The sequence below is a fragment of the Patella vulgata genome, chromosome 6, assembly GCF_932274485.2.
Source record: "Patella vulgata chromosome 6, xgPatVulg1.2, whole genome shotgun sequence".
Taxonomy (NCBI): Eukaryota; Metazoa; Mollusca; class Gastropoda; family Patellidae; genus Patella; species Patella vulgata.
The window spans coordinates 2,102,423-2,117,187 of NC_065884.2; the positions used below are offsets into that span (position 1 = coordinate 2,102,423).

Sequence of the window (14,765 nt, forward strand, 5' to 3'; positions counted from 1 at the left end):
CACTCGAACTCTCTGTTCAAATATGACTGTATATTTAGCAATTTCAAGAATATGAGAATCGATAACTGATAATAAACTGGTAAGTTTTTTATATGCTCTATTAATTCTCTTCCCCCATTACTCTATATTTGTTAATTCCATCAATATTGTACTGGATAATGGAGTGTTATCGTCGATTAAGTTGTAGTATGTTATATTAAAGCAATCGAGGGATAAATAGCCGCGATTATCATTCATACATACAGCATGTCGTGTTGAATTGATTTGATGAATGAAGCGCGAGAGAGATAGATGTATAGCGCGAGTGGGATGGGAACTGTTATTATTAGAAGTAGAGAGAGAAAGAGAGATATTGGATGGAACCGCGCCAGTCAGTGTCTTTTCGTCTGCATGCAGACACTTATACCACAGAACATTACCAGTGTGTTTATTTACGTTTTTGGCATTAACATTGCAAAATTTCTAGATTATAAACAATTTGGGAGAATTTATTTTGGTACAGTTTGTTAACCTCACCAATTGGATTTGATTAAATGGAATATGTGATTAAATGGAATATGAGTTAGATTTGAGGTAAGTGGAATAATTGTATATATGTGATTATTATATTTACCTGGTCTGTATTCAAATTATGAGAAATTATAGATATTAATATATCTGGAGTTACGTCGACCCAGGTAACAAGACCTGAGATGTCTTGCTTCAGGTATGTTGGTAAGTTATGAAAGGATATATTGCGTTTTTATTTATTTATAACTTTTTTGTTGAGATCTACGATATTTTTTTGGGGTTGGATGGCCGAATGGTTAGCGCGTGCGCGTTTTATCATAAGGTCTTCATTGAGTAACTGGCGTGGTTTCAAGTAGGGGTAGGATCGCTTGTCCAATTTCGTTGATTTTCTCCGGGTACTCCGGTTTCCTCCTACTGCCAAAGACCTCTACGCGCAAGAGAATTGAAATAAAATTAAACAATGACCTAGTTTGTGTCGAGTGGACATAAAACTCCATCTCTCTCTCTCTCTCTCTCTCTCTCTCTCTCTCTCTTTCTCTCTCTCTCTCTTTCTCTGCTAAACTTTGAATTGCCAATTTAAGGAGTCAATTGTTGGCTTGACTGATTTTTAATCACAAGTAAATAGCGATTTTGATTTGTTGATAGTTTGCCGGGGAGAGGGGGTGCGTTTACAAAGTTATTTATTTTGATTTCATGTTCATCCATAGTGAGGGGGTCACGGTGGCTAAGTTCTGGCGTGGTTCCCAGTTGTCATTGATGCAGGACGGAGGGCCTGACAAGGACATCTGTCTAGTCGTTCGGATGGGACGAAAAACCGAGGCCCCGTGTACACATTGGTGTGTCCCTTGGCAGTTGGAATTCTATATTAGAGTATGCCGTAGTGCCGCTGTCAGGGCAAAATTTCCCTCATACCACACTATATGGTGTATGCTTGTCTTCATTAGCCCAGTCGGAGCAGAGCAGTAGGACGTTAACCCAATTTCATTTCATCCATAGTGTTGTATGAAAAGATAAGATTTAATATTAAACGATCTATAAAACCAACTCAAGGAATACTCTAATGATAAAACATACTGCTACATAACGATGATATATATACCCAGCTGTTAAAGATGCAACATAACTGTAGATCACTCACTCAATCCATAATTGTCGGCGATATTACTATGGTAGAAGCAGACGGTAAACATCAATCTACAAACAGAAAATGGCTTAAAGTAGTTGTTGTTCTTAGGGTTTAACGTCCATTTCTACGGAGGGTGATATCGCAGGCAAGAATAGTTTGGAGTTTCTGAGAGAGAGAGAGAGGGAGAGAGAGAGAGAGGGGAGATGGGGTTTAGCGTCCACTCGATATAAACAAGGACTAACATATTGTTCAGTTTTATTTCAATAATTCGCTTGCGCGTAGGGATGTTTTGGAGGACCCAGAGAAAACCGACGAGGATGGACAGGCGACCCTACTCTTTCTCCTTTATCTTTGTCATTTACAACCGGGGAATCGAAACCACGCCAATTGACTCAATGACAGGCCTTATGATACAACTACCCCCTACCCTCACCCCGATCGTCATTTGAATGACTTATAAACGACACTGACATACTCTGTGGTTTTAATCGTTATTGTGCGGTGGGTGAGTAACGCGATGGCTGTCTTGCCAACATATTCTGTGATCTAAATCGTTATTGTGAGTTGGGGGCGGGGGGGGGGGGGGAGGGACACGACGTGTAACACTACAGATAATAGAATATCAGCATAACTGATAAGACACTGACATACTCTGTGGTTTTAATCGTTATTGTGCGGTGGGTGAGTAACGCGATGGCTGTCTTGCCAACATATTCTGTGATCTAAATCGTTATTGTGAGTTGGGAGCGGGGGGGGGGGGGGACACGACGTGTAACACTACAGATAATAGAATATCAGCATAACTGATAAGACCTTTATTAAGAACATGAAATAGACATAATTCGGGAGGAGCTCTATTCCAAGTCTGACTTACTGTCAGTAAACGCCTACTTATAAAGCGTTCAACAATTAGGGACAAGAGTGACCACCATATATGGTATTGTTTATTTATCAGATTATGGTATCAGTAACTGCACTGCGTATTTCCTTTGAAGTCATTATCATGTCATGGTATTATGCCCTGACCACTAATACATTCTCTATGAAGTTTTATCGAGTGTTACACACGGATCATGTAAAGGACATATTGAATTAATTACATGTTTAATTAGATTATAGCCAGTTCGTGCCTTAACAGGTCATAAAGTTCTATGCACCTAAATGATCGTTCAATTTGATGAAAGGTATAGATCACTTTGTCACAGACGTCCCAGTGAGTAACGCGATGGCTAACTAACCATGGTATTTCACCTTGTCCGTGGATTAACAAGAAAATAGTCTCGTTGTTCGGATGGGACGGCAGACCGATGTTTAAGAGATGTAATTCGAAAAAAGAGTCGGTGTATGGTGTACGTCCGTCTTCATTAGCCCAGCCGGGGCAGAACAGTAGAACATAACAAACCCATTTCATTTAATTTCGTTAGTGTTAGGGGGCATTAGGAAATGAAATCAAATGTCCTACTGTTCTGCTCCGACTGGGCTAATGAAGACGGGTGGGGGCATTAGGCATTCAATATTCATTATATAAAATTTAGATAACGAGCTAAAAAGATATTTCTATACTAGTTCAAAAATAGATACCGGTATTGAAAATTTCATTCAAATTTCTTTATTCTGAGACTTATGAATGGTTGAAGTTGTCACAAAAAAATAACGTAAATAGTCTCGATTATCAAGTATCACTCCTACGATAATAAACGAAGTCACGATTATCCATGTTATCGTTTAACGTGGATATATGACGGATTCTGTCTAAACCAGCCAATAGCTTACCCATGCGATGGCCCAGAGAGTTGATTATTGGCTTGGCATGTACATAAGTCTTTGAACAATACTTTATATAACATTTGAGGCTAGAAAAAATACCTGTAATTACAGGGAGAACGATTTACCTTTAACGATGAATAAATAATTTAGTTGTGGAGAAGCCCGAGAAATGGAATGGGGTTTAGCGTCTTACTTTTTTGCACAGACTGCCGTGTGCACAGACTGTCAAGTTTACAGACTGTCGTGTGTACAGAATGGGCTAATGAAGACTGGCATGCGTGTTGTCGTGTGTACAGACTGCCGTGTGTACAGATTGGCCTAATGGAGACTGGCATACGTCATGTCGTGTGCTATGAAGGCAATATTGCCTATTTTATATTGAATTCCAGCTATTTTTTGATATGCACGCCAATCTGTGCACGGGGCCTTGGGTTTTCAAATATGTGCACCCCTGAGAAAGGGATACCGCACCGGAGAAGCTCGTGGAACGTCCTCGACCAACACACAAGCCATCATGGTTAGCGCGGTAACGGTTTGCTCACTAATCGTGCTACGATTGTAATCGTGGATTTAATCGTGGGGATCCTATTAGGTCTTACCGTATATTGAAATCGTGGTTTTAATCGTAGTAATCCTAGCAGGTCTTATCGTATATTGAAGTCAGTCGTACCAATCGTGTTAACCCCATCGAAACGTATCCGATCGTTTCTACACATACCAGATCGTGGACTCAATAGAGACGTTTGGCAAGCGGAATTTTTCCCATCCGTATCACGTATCCGTATCGTATACGTCATTCGCTGCGTCAATGTCGTTTTAGAGTTTTGGCATATTTTCGTGTCGCGTACGTATGCGTCGCTGAGTTGAGCTTAGTTCTATTACAACATGATGACAGAGTGTCTAGCCTACAAGTTCCAAGAGGGAGCGAAGACGCTCGACCGTCGCTGAGCTATTAAAAAAAAATTTGGTTTCCCTAATGTATCATTTCAGAAAGTTTATACCCTTACCATAGAATAAAATCATTTACAGATTGGCAAGGTCCCCCCCCCCACCTCTAAATTTAGCACGTAGATCATCCAGCATGCAGACAGATAGACAGGAAAAGTATGAAAATTTCGAGAAAAAAATAATGATTACATTCCAATCTTTATCATGGTTAAAATCACATCAAACATATACCATCGTGGTCTAGCATACACACATAGATTCAAAAAGCGCTAAGATATAATATTTCAGCGTCTAAAAATATAGCGAAAAAGACGGTGAAAAGACGACAATGTTATACGGAACATTTCCGTATGAAAGCTGTTCTATACGTGTATCCGTGTGCCGTATCACGTATGAGAAATACACACACATTGATGACGTCACATGAGGTGCGGACCAGGAATTTACGCTTACCAAAAGTCTCTAACAGGGACAATCCTATGGTAACGCATCGCACGATATTGGAAACCTAACATAGACGACTGTCACTCCCTGGCTAACACGAGGAGAATGTAGGCGTACATATACATATTATATTTATGTGTTGTTTTTTTTATATAAAAGTTCTAGGGTTTCCAACAACATAGATACGAGCGTAAATCAAGGTAGACTCTAAACCCAGATCAATTTATCTTGCCAGAACTATTTTTTTCTCTTCTCTATTTAGAAGTCTATCTGGCGGATTATGAATGATTATTTTTTGTATTGTCATATAAATGACTTAACATATTTTTTTCATATATAAGTGTTCACCATTTTGTAGGCTTTATCCGAGAGAGAGAGAGAGAGAGGGGGAGAGAGAGAGAGAGAGAGAGAGAGAGAGATAGAGAGAGGGGGAGAGAGAGAGAGAGAGAGAGAGAGAGAGAGAGGGGGAGTTAGAGAGAGTGGAGGGGGAGGGAGAGAGAGAGAGTTCAATAATTCGCTAAGGGTCTTTTTTGGTGTCGGGGGAACCCGGAGGATACGGTGAAAAAACCACGAGGTTGGACAGGAGACATCCTGGAAATGATTGTAGCAAGAATTATTATCCAATAAAAGTTAATGACGTTGGTTCCAATCACCATATATGTAACCAAAGTTGGTATTAATTTAATGTTAGGTGTAGGTCCCGCTCACAAACCACCGGCATTAAAGTTTATTGGGGTTTGGGGGTGGGTTTGGGGGTGGGGGTGGGGGTGGGTGAAAAGGGTTTATGTAGAGCTGACAAGGCGTGGGAGTAGGGGATATAGTCCAGTTAAACATTAAAATTTCAATATCCGCATAGAGAATTAAATATCATAAAACTATTTGCACATTTCCCCGACGGATTTAATCTTGTGTATAGATTCCTGTACCTCCATCTATATCTCCAGCATTGAAATTAATCTACAATTTGTAAATATCTATTGATCTAAACATTTATTCGTTAGTTGTTTAATTTTATTTGCTCTGTGCCTAGAAAATAGAGAGTTACATGTCGAGAGACAGATCCATTCTACACACAGTGAACTCTCAATGGCCTGAATAGCCGCCATATTTAAAATGAAATGAAATGGTGTTCAACGTCCTACTGTTCTGCTCCTATACTGGGCTAATGAAGACGGGCATACGCCATGCAGTGTGCTATGAGGGAAATTTTGCCCGGGCAGCGGCACTATCGCCTACTCTTATATCGAATTCCAACTGCCAAAGGATCTTTTAGGTGCATTCCAATGTATACACGGGACCTCTGTTTTTCGTCTCATCCGAAGGACTAGACAGTTGTCCTTGTCAGGCCCCCCGTTCTGCACCACTGACAAGGGGAAACCACGTCGAAAAATCCCAATGAACTTTCTCGGCCAATGCAGGGTTCGAACACGTGACCTCCAGGCTAGCGAGCCACCGTGGCTCCGCGGCTCCATATTTAAAAACTAAAATACTGTTTTTGCAGACCTCTACTACATTTCACATCTATCATAAACCTTTTCTATTTTATTAAAGGCAAGCTGAATAAATACTTCTAAAAATTCTCAAACCATACTTAATGGTTTCGACTAAAATCGCCGACTTGGGAATTTAAGTGTCAATCAAGTAGTTTATTGTCTGTTCTCAAGTGGAGCTAAGTTTGGTATGCTCCTATTCCCATGTAAAATCAAATTGACGAAGTAGGAGGAATCGCCAGACATTAAAGGTACTTTTAAATGATTACATGGTCGTGCGGATTTGAATTGATTTAAAAGTTCCTCGGTATTTTCCAACCTAAATTGGACGACAAACGGAGTTTTCACATACGCGTTGGCGTGCACGTAAACGATCCCTTGGCAGTTAGGATTCGATAAAGAATATGCCGGCAATTTAAAAGATCCTCAGCCTCAGTTGTCTCGGCTAATGTAGAAACGGACGACGCTAAACCACATTTCACTTTGGGTATTCAATGGCTTCCATACACAGTGACTGTATATTTCCAGTTGAAACAAATCCTGATTCTTACTCGGCAGACAAAAACATACAATTGGATTGAGATTCAGCTGTCCTTGTTCAGTTGACCCGACCTAACCTTTCTCATAGCCAATCAAAAGATGCTTTATCTTCTTTAAGTTTTAACCAATCATATTGCTTGAGACGAGTTTCCAGACAGGAAGGAGATCTGATAAGGAAGTGGTTAAATTATACCGCGGCTTTAGACCAGCGAACTATTTTACATAGAAAGAGAACAACAGTCTATACTGTTAATTGGACTGGATAACCATTGATATATTCCAGATCATTGAATAACCTGTCTAACAGGCTGGACGTACACGTCAAATTTCCTTTCAAACTTCACGTCTTTTCGTCTCTTTGGTAGACACGATGGTTGATTGTAAACCTTATTTCAAATTATGTTTAAAGCGAAGGATTAAAGAAGCCAAGTTTCAGTTTAATTACAGCTATAATACATAAAACATCTTAACACATTCAGCAAGAACAAAATTGTCAGCAATGTGACCCCCCACCCCCCATATCCCAATAATCCCTTCGACAAATAAGAAGTGTTATACAGGGCTCTATAAAGCGGATACATACCCTGCTGTGTACACGACATGCGCCAATATTTATAGCTACCTCGAGCGATGGAATATCTGCGACATCACCATGAAGGTCATTGCAGGACTAACATATTTTTCAATTTTATTTCAATAATTCGCTTGCGGGTAGGGGTCTTTAGAAATGAAATGAAATGAAATGTGGTTTAACGTCCTACTGTTCTGCTCCTAAACTGGGCTAATGAAGACGGGCATACGCCATACAGTGTGCTATGAGGGAAACTTTGTCCGGGCAGCGGCGCTACGGCCTACTCTTATATCGAATTCCAACTACCAAGGGATCTTTTACGTGCACGCAAATTTGTACACGGGGATTCGGTTTATCGTACCATCCGAACGACTAGACAGCTGTCCTTGTCAGGCCCTCCGTCTTGCATCACTGATAAGGGGGAACCACGCCGGAAAATCTGGCTGAACTTTCTCGGCCAATGCAGGGATCGAACACCCGACCTCCAGGCTAACGAGCCAGCGTCTTACCCACTTAGCCATGTGGTCCCCAGGAATCTTTAGCAGTGGGAGGAAACTGGAGGACCCGGAGAAAACCCACGAGGTTTGACAGGTTTCTCTAGTGAAGTAGGCCTTTAAAACCCAGCTACCATATATAAATTATGTTTATACTGGATCGTCTACTGTATTTACATAATTATACAATAACGATTTGGTATTTACATATATTCCTAATAGACGTGTTGTTTGTCATCAGATATATTACAGACAAATAGCATCCCACGTACCGTTACGCTACAAACAACAATTGGGATGATGTCAGACCACTAGGCTTGGTTAGTATCCGGACAATTAACATCAATACATTTCTCTTAATCAAGTTTGGGTATTATCATATTAAAGTAGTGACTTAAGGGGAACCGCACTTCATAAACCCGTGGGGGAGCCACGGAGGCTCAGTGACTATTTTATTTTCCAGTGATGCAGGACGGGGGACAGCTGCCTAGTCGTTGGGATGGGACGAAATACCGGGTCTCGTGTACACATTGGCGTACATGTAAAAGATCCCCTGACAGTTGGATTTCGATATAAGAGTAGGTGATAGTGCCGCTGTCCGGACAAAAATTCCCTCATAGCACACTGTATGGTGTATACCCGTCTTCAATAGCCCAGTAAAGGAGCAGAACAGTAGGACGTTAAACCCCATTTCATTTCATTTCTTAAACCCGTGAACAAGATGACAAAGAGAGAGGGAGAGAAATGGGGTTTAAGGTCCACTCGAGACACACTAAATCATTTCGGGACTAACATATGGCTCAATTATATTTCATTAATTAGCTTGCTGGTAGTTGTCTTTAGCTGTATGAGTAAACCGAGGGGACCCTGCGAGAACCCACGAGGTATGGGGTGATCCTGCGAGAACCCACGAGGAATGAGGTGACCCTCCGAGAACCCACAAGGTATGGGGGACCCTGTGAGAACTCACAAGGTATTTGGGACCCTGTGAGAACCCACAAGGTATGGGGGGACCCTGCGAGAACCCACGAAGTATGGGGGACCCCACAAGGTATGGGGGGACCCTGCGAGAACCCACGAGGTATAAGCGAACAGTACATGTACCACGGATCCATCTGGATAAGGTCTTCAAACTGTGACGTCATTCTAACAAATGACAATTTATATTTAAATAACATGGGCCTACTATTTATATTGAAATAACACAGGGCTATAATCTATATTTCACTAACATGGGCCATCAAGATATATTTCAATAACATGGGCCATCAAGTTATATTTCACTAACATGGGCCAACAATTGATATTTCTGAGAACTAGAACAAGTGTTCTGTCAATATGTCTATTTTAAAATAGCCTATGACGTTTTTGTTTGTCTTGAAATAGCAACATATTTTACTGTGTTAAATATTTCCTGGCATAGTCTAAAAATATAACGAACGCTGAAACATTGAATATGTATTATTAATACAATATAATCTATTTATATTTGTGAATCGATATATTATTACATCTATATGTGGAAGATAAAATACATGTGTTTAAAGTAGCTAAGTCTCTAACTCAATATCATCCAAAGTCTTCAACATTGAAAACACGGATTATTTGTCACTTTAAATCAACATTGTTGTTGTGATCTTACCGGGAAAAATCTCCAACTCAATATCATCCAACGTCTTCCACATTGAAAACACGAATTATTTGTCAATTTAAATCAACAATGATGTTGTGATCTTACAGGAAAAGATAGGCTTCAGACATCCCATATTTAAGACAAAATTTTTTTTATTATACCATTGGTACACGAATCGTGTACCATACTGCCTTTCAGGATCATTTGTAACAAGGGACTCGAAGAACGAGGCTAGACATATTCCACTAGTCATGTCAAACGGTGACGTCATATTCTTATCTGGAAAGCATGCGCAATAAACAATATATATGAATAACCAGATGCTAGCGATTGTCATTCGATTGAGACTTCTGTGGTATTTCGGCGAACATAACTGATTTGAAATTAGAGTAAAAACGGAAACGATTGAATATAAATCAGATTTATGTTACATTATTATATGTGTTGCGACCCATTTGTGTCAATTTCTAGGTGTCAAATATTAGCGATCTAGCTCCTTTAAAGGACAATATTGGTGTTAGTCATTATCACATATGTGATAGAGCTGGTTAAACACATTCCAAATATAATTTTAACACAGGGATCATTGCTACAATAGCTGAGTAATACAGGTTTCCCGAATCGGAAGTGACGAACGCCAAAGGAAAACACGAGTCACCGCTATATAACTGACTGAAGCGACGAGTGATAACAGACACACGCCCGAATTTCTGCTCACTAATAATTCCTTCGAAGATCAAAAGTTGTTATATGGGACTGTAAGAGGATATCTGACAATTCAATACAGTAATTGAATGTCATTAGATAAGAGAACACGAGAAAAATAGAAATAGTCCGTACATTCCCTTGTTTATATTCATTCTATACCTTATATTCTTATCTAGCGGCAGTCAATTCTTTTTATGAATTGTCAGATATCCTCTCACAGTCTCACACAGCAACTTTTGGTCTTCGAAGGAATTATTAGTGAGCAGAAATTCGGCCGTGTATCTGTTATCACGCTTTACATCCATGTTAGACAGATACGGCACATCTTGCTGAGGTAGAGGCATGTATTGATTTTTAAAATCTCTGTTGGTGCTTCATCTCTTTAATATGTGAAATATACTCCAATAGGGAACTGAGGGGATGAGTCAAGTGGATGAGTCAAGTGGTGTGGTTTTGATTCCCCGTTTGTACGTGACAAGGAGTAGGGTCACCTATCCAACATCGTGGGTTTTCTCCGGGTCGCCCACTGCTAAACACCCTACGCGCAAGCGAATTATTGAAATAAAATTGAACCATATATTAGTCCCAAAATGACCTAGTTTGTGTCGAGTGGACGTTAAATCCCAGCTCTTTCTTTCTCATCACATAGCGAACTGATATGTTATGTGCGAATCCATGACGAGGGCCATTATTTATTAATACCACCGCTGATTTTTACATGACTACCTTTCATGTTCATTAATAAGATTTTATTGCTGGAACGACTGACTGGCTTGCTTCATAAACAACTAGATTGAGATCTTCATTAATAATAAGATTTTATTGCAGGTTTCATGAACAACCAGATTCACTTGTTATAAATATCGATCTTATCAGCTTTATTATTTATTGATAGGCTAATAATCTGAATATCAAACAACCATATTATATTACAACGAGAGAGAGAGAGTGAGAGAGAGAGAGAGAGGGAGAGAGAGAGAGTGCGAGAGAGAGAGAGGGATAGAGAGAGTCAGTAAACTCCACTGGACACAAATTAGCGGAGAGAGAGAGTGAGAAAGAGAGAGAGAGAGAGAGAGGGAGAGAGAGAGTGTGAGAGAGAGAGGGAGAGAGAGAGAGAGGGAGAAAGAGAGAGAGTGAGAGGGAGAGAGAGAGTGAGAGAGAGAGAGAGAGAGAGAGAGAGAGAGAGGGAGAGGTGGCGGGAGGAGAAGAGAGAGTCGGAGATAAATGGTGAGAGAAAGAGAAAACGACAGAGAGAGATAGAGAGAGATAGAGAGAGAGAGAGAGAGAGAGAGAGAGAAGGGGAGAGAGAGAGAGAGGGGTGGCGGGAGGAGAGAGAGAGAGTCGGAGATAAATGGCGAGAGAAAGAGAGAACCACAGAGAGAGAGGGGACTCGCTAAGCAAGATGTCATGTGTTTTCCAACGTGTACCCCCTTGTCAGTGATGTAGGACAGAGATCTTGACAATGAACGATGCCTAGTCCTTCGGATGGTACGAAAAAAATATCCTCTGTTCAGGTTGGCGTATACGTAAAAGGATCGTTGACATTTGGAATTCGAAAAAAGAGTCAGTTCGCTCTCAACACGTCGTATAGCATACAACCATCTTCAGAAACCCCCATGTCATTCATGTTACAGGCACTAAAGCCTTAATTAATAATATGTTGTTGCACGTCTCGTCAACACCGCATGCGTTATGTTATAACACTGTTTCGTGTTTGCCTAAAATTTCAAATTTCGTTTTTAACAATTTACTTTTGAAAGTCACATCTCTTATAGCTCCCAAATTTGACCAATGGGGGTTTAACGTCCACTGGATACAAACTAGGTAATTTCGGGACTAACACAGGGTTCAATTTTATTTCAATAATTGTGCGTAGGGGTCTTTAGCAGTGTGAGGAAACCGGAGGACACGGTGAAAACCTACGAGGTTGGACAGGCGACCCTACTCCTTGTTACGTACAACCGGGGATTCGAAACCACGCCAGTTGACTTAATCACAGACCTTATGATACAGCGCGCACGTGCTAATCATTCGGCCATCCAACCCCGCTCAGGGGACGTACATCTTTAAGACAGAATCTATCTATGGGGTTTAACGTCCCACTGTTTTGCTCCGACTGGGCTAACGAAGAAGGGTATGCGTCATACAGTGTGCTATGAGGAAAATTTAGCCCGGGAAGCGACATTATGATGTACTCGTATATCGAATTTCCACTGCCAAGGGATCTTTTACGTGCACGCTAATATATACAAATGATCTCGGTTTGTCGCCCCATCCGAACTACTAGACAGCTGTCATTATCAGGCCCTCTGTGCTGCATCACTGACAAGTGGAAATCACGCACACAACAACTTTAATTAAGAGTTTATCTATATGATTAAACACACGAGAACACCAAATCATTTACATATATACCGACGTCCATTCATCAAACCATTTCTAGAATTAATCCGCCAATTTCCTGACCTTTGACATACGTCACGTGATATTAGTGGAACTGCCAGATTGCCAGTAAACGAATCAATATACGTGTTGTTAGCAACACGTTAAAGTGAACGTCATCTCTTGGATGGAGGTCAAAATGAAATCTTGAATTAGGCGGATGTTATGTGATCGGAGCTCTGGGATTTTATTTATATTTCTACAGAGTATATACTGATTTCAATTTAAACGTTATAGAATGTGAGGAGATTTACTGTTTTTTCGACCCAATTTTAACACAAACATATTATGGTTATTTCTTATAGTGAGAGAATGTTGCCCGAACAGCGGTGTTCTCGCCTACTTTCTATCAATTTCCAATTGTCAAAGGATCCTTTACGTGCACGCTAATTGTTAAGGGGTCATTTACGCGCACGTGCACGCCGATTTGTACACAGGTGGATCTACTTTTGTTTGTTTTCGTCCCTAGACAACGTTTTACTTGTCACCACGTGAAGGTCTGTATAAACCCAATGGCTCGAACCCGGAACGGCGTTAATCAAGAATCACGTGATACATGTATAATGGCATGGTTACTAATTCATAAAGCTATATGGATGTCGAACGATTGGGGGGGGGGGGTGCTATGTTGAAGGGTGATTGCAGGAGAACAATCAGAGGAGGGGTGGGACTGCTATGTTGAAGGGTGATTGTACTGTAGTAGAAGGATGGGGGGCTGCTATGTTGAAGGTGATTGTTGTAGAACGATCGGGGGGGGGGGGCTGCCATGTTGAAGGGAGATTGTAGTAGAACGATCGGGGCGGGGGCCTGCTGTGTTGAAGGGTGATTGTATTAGAACGATCGGGGAACTGTACTAATAATTAGAATTAAAAATATATCCAGTCGTCTATCTTCTCAATGATCATTGTTTATAGAAGCGATTTTATATCAGCATCAATTATTGTATCCATATATGGTATGTTAAATATCTGTGACTCATTTAATAATAACATATTGGCTAAGCTGACTAGAATCGTCGTGTTAAAGATACGTTACACGCCCAGTTACCAATTCATTTCAGTGATTGGAGTCAGGGAAATGTATCGTCGACTAGACCTGTTTTAAAGAGACGCCAAAGGTTGGGTTAGTTATTTATCGGATTCACAACCATCCACGGTACTCAGCTGTCGACTAGAATGATGTTGAAGATGCGTTAAATGCACAGTTACCTATAATTCAGATCTACATGAGTCGAGCGATCCGGGAACTGTGGTGGCGACTAGATTTCGTGTGATGTTTAGGCCATAAGCGTAGGTTGCCAATGTGAGTTGTTGGGGGAGGGGCGGGGGGGGGGGGGGGCTGAGTCTAGTTGCCCGAGCTTTTCACAAATATTATTGCGCGAAGTCTTAAGTATTTACAGTATTCAAAACGTAAACCGGGAGCGATTTCATTTTACAATTATACAATTATATTTCCGTGATATATGGTCCTTTAAAAACGGAAATACATTGCAAGAAAAATGGACGGTTTACCGAAAGGGGAAGGGTAGCCTGAGCCCCCAGCCCCCTCCCTACACCAGCTCGATACGCCTGTTTGAGGGTTTAACAGTGTTTCCCTTCATATGTATTCTGGTGGCTACAATCATTGTTTCCACAATTAGAATTATAGCCATTATCATTGTCTAATCTAGAACAGATCTTCTAGAATACTCTGACTCGATGATAAACAACACAATCAATGGCGATTTAAACAGTATATGTAGGGGGCGTTATCAAGGTTAATTGCACAACATAATAAAGCTAGCATCTTGCAGTTGGGTATCGTCTATTGTCACGGAGGTTGAGGTAGATTGGGTCGATTGGCGAGGAGATCACATTGGTTCGGGAACTGGTGAGTTGGTTGAGGTGGGAGGGGGATCAGGGCGGTTGATTGGGATCGCGACTAGTGCGTCTGAGGAAGATTGGGTCCATTGGGAAGGAGATCAGATTGGTTCGGGATCTGGTGGGTTGATCGAGGTTGGGATCGAGACTAGTGCGGTTGAGGTACATTGGGTCGATTGGGAAGGGGCTCAGATTGGTTCCGGATCTGGTGGGTTGAGGGGGGAAATCGGAGC

The 14,765-nt window shown here is 41.0% G+C and overlaps 1 protein-coding gene across 1 annotated transcript in view; it reads left to right on the top strand.

Annotated features, from left to right (window-relative positions):
- The first annotated feature begins 376 nt into the window (after window positions 1-376).
- LOC126823517 (protein unc-93 homolog A) overlaps window positions 377-14,765 on the top strand; it is a 61,110-nt gene continuing 46,721 nt past the window's right edge. Inside the window, exon 1 of the mRNA XM_050552415.2 lies at window positions 377-573. The gene's annotated coding sequence lies outside the window, so the exon portion shown is untranslated. The remainder of the gene's footprint in view (window positions 574-14,765) is intronic.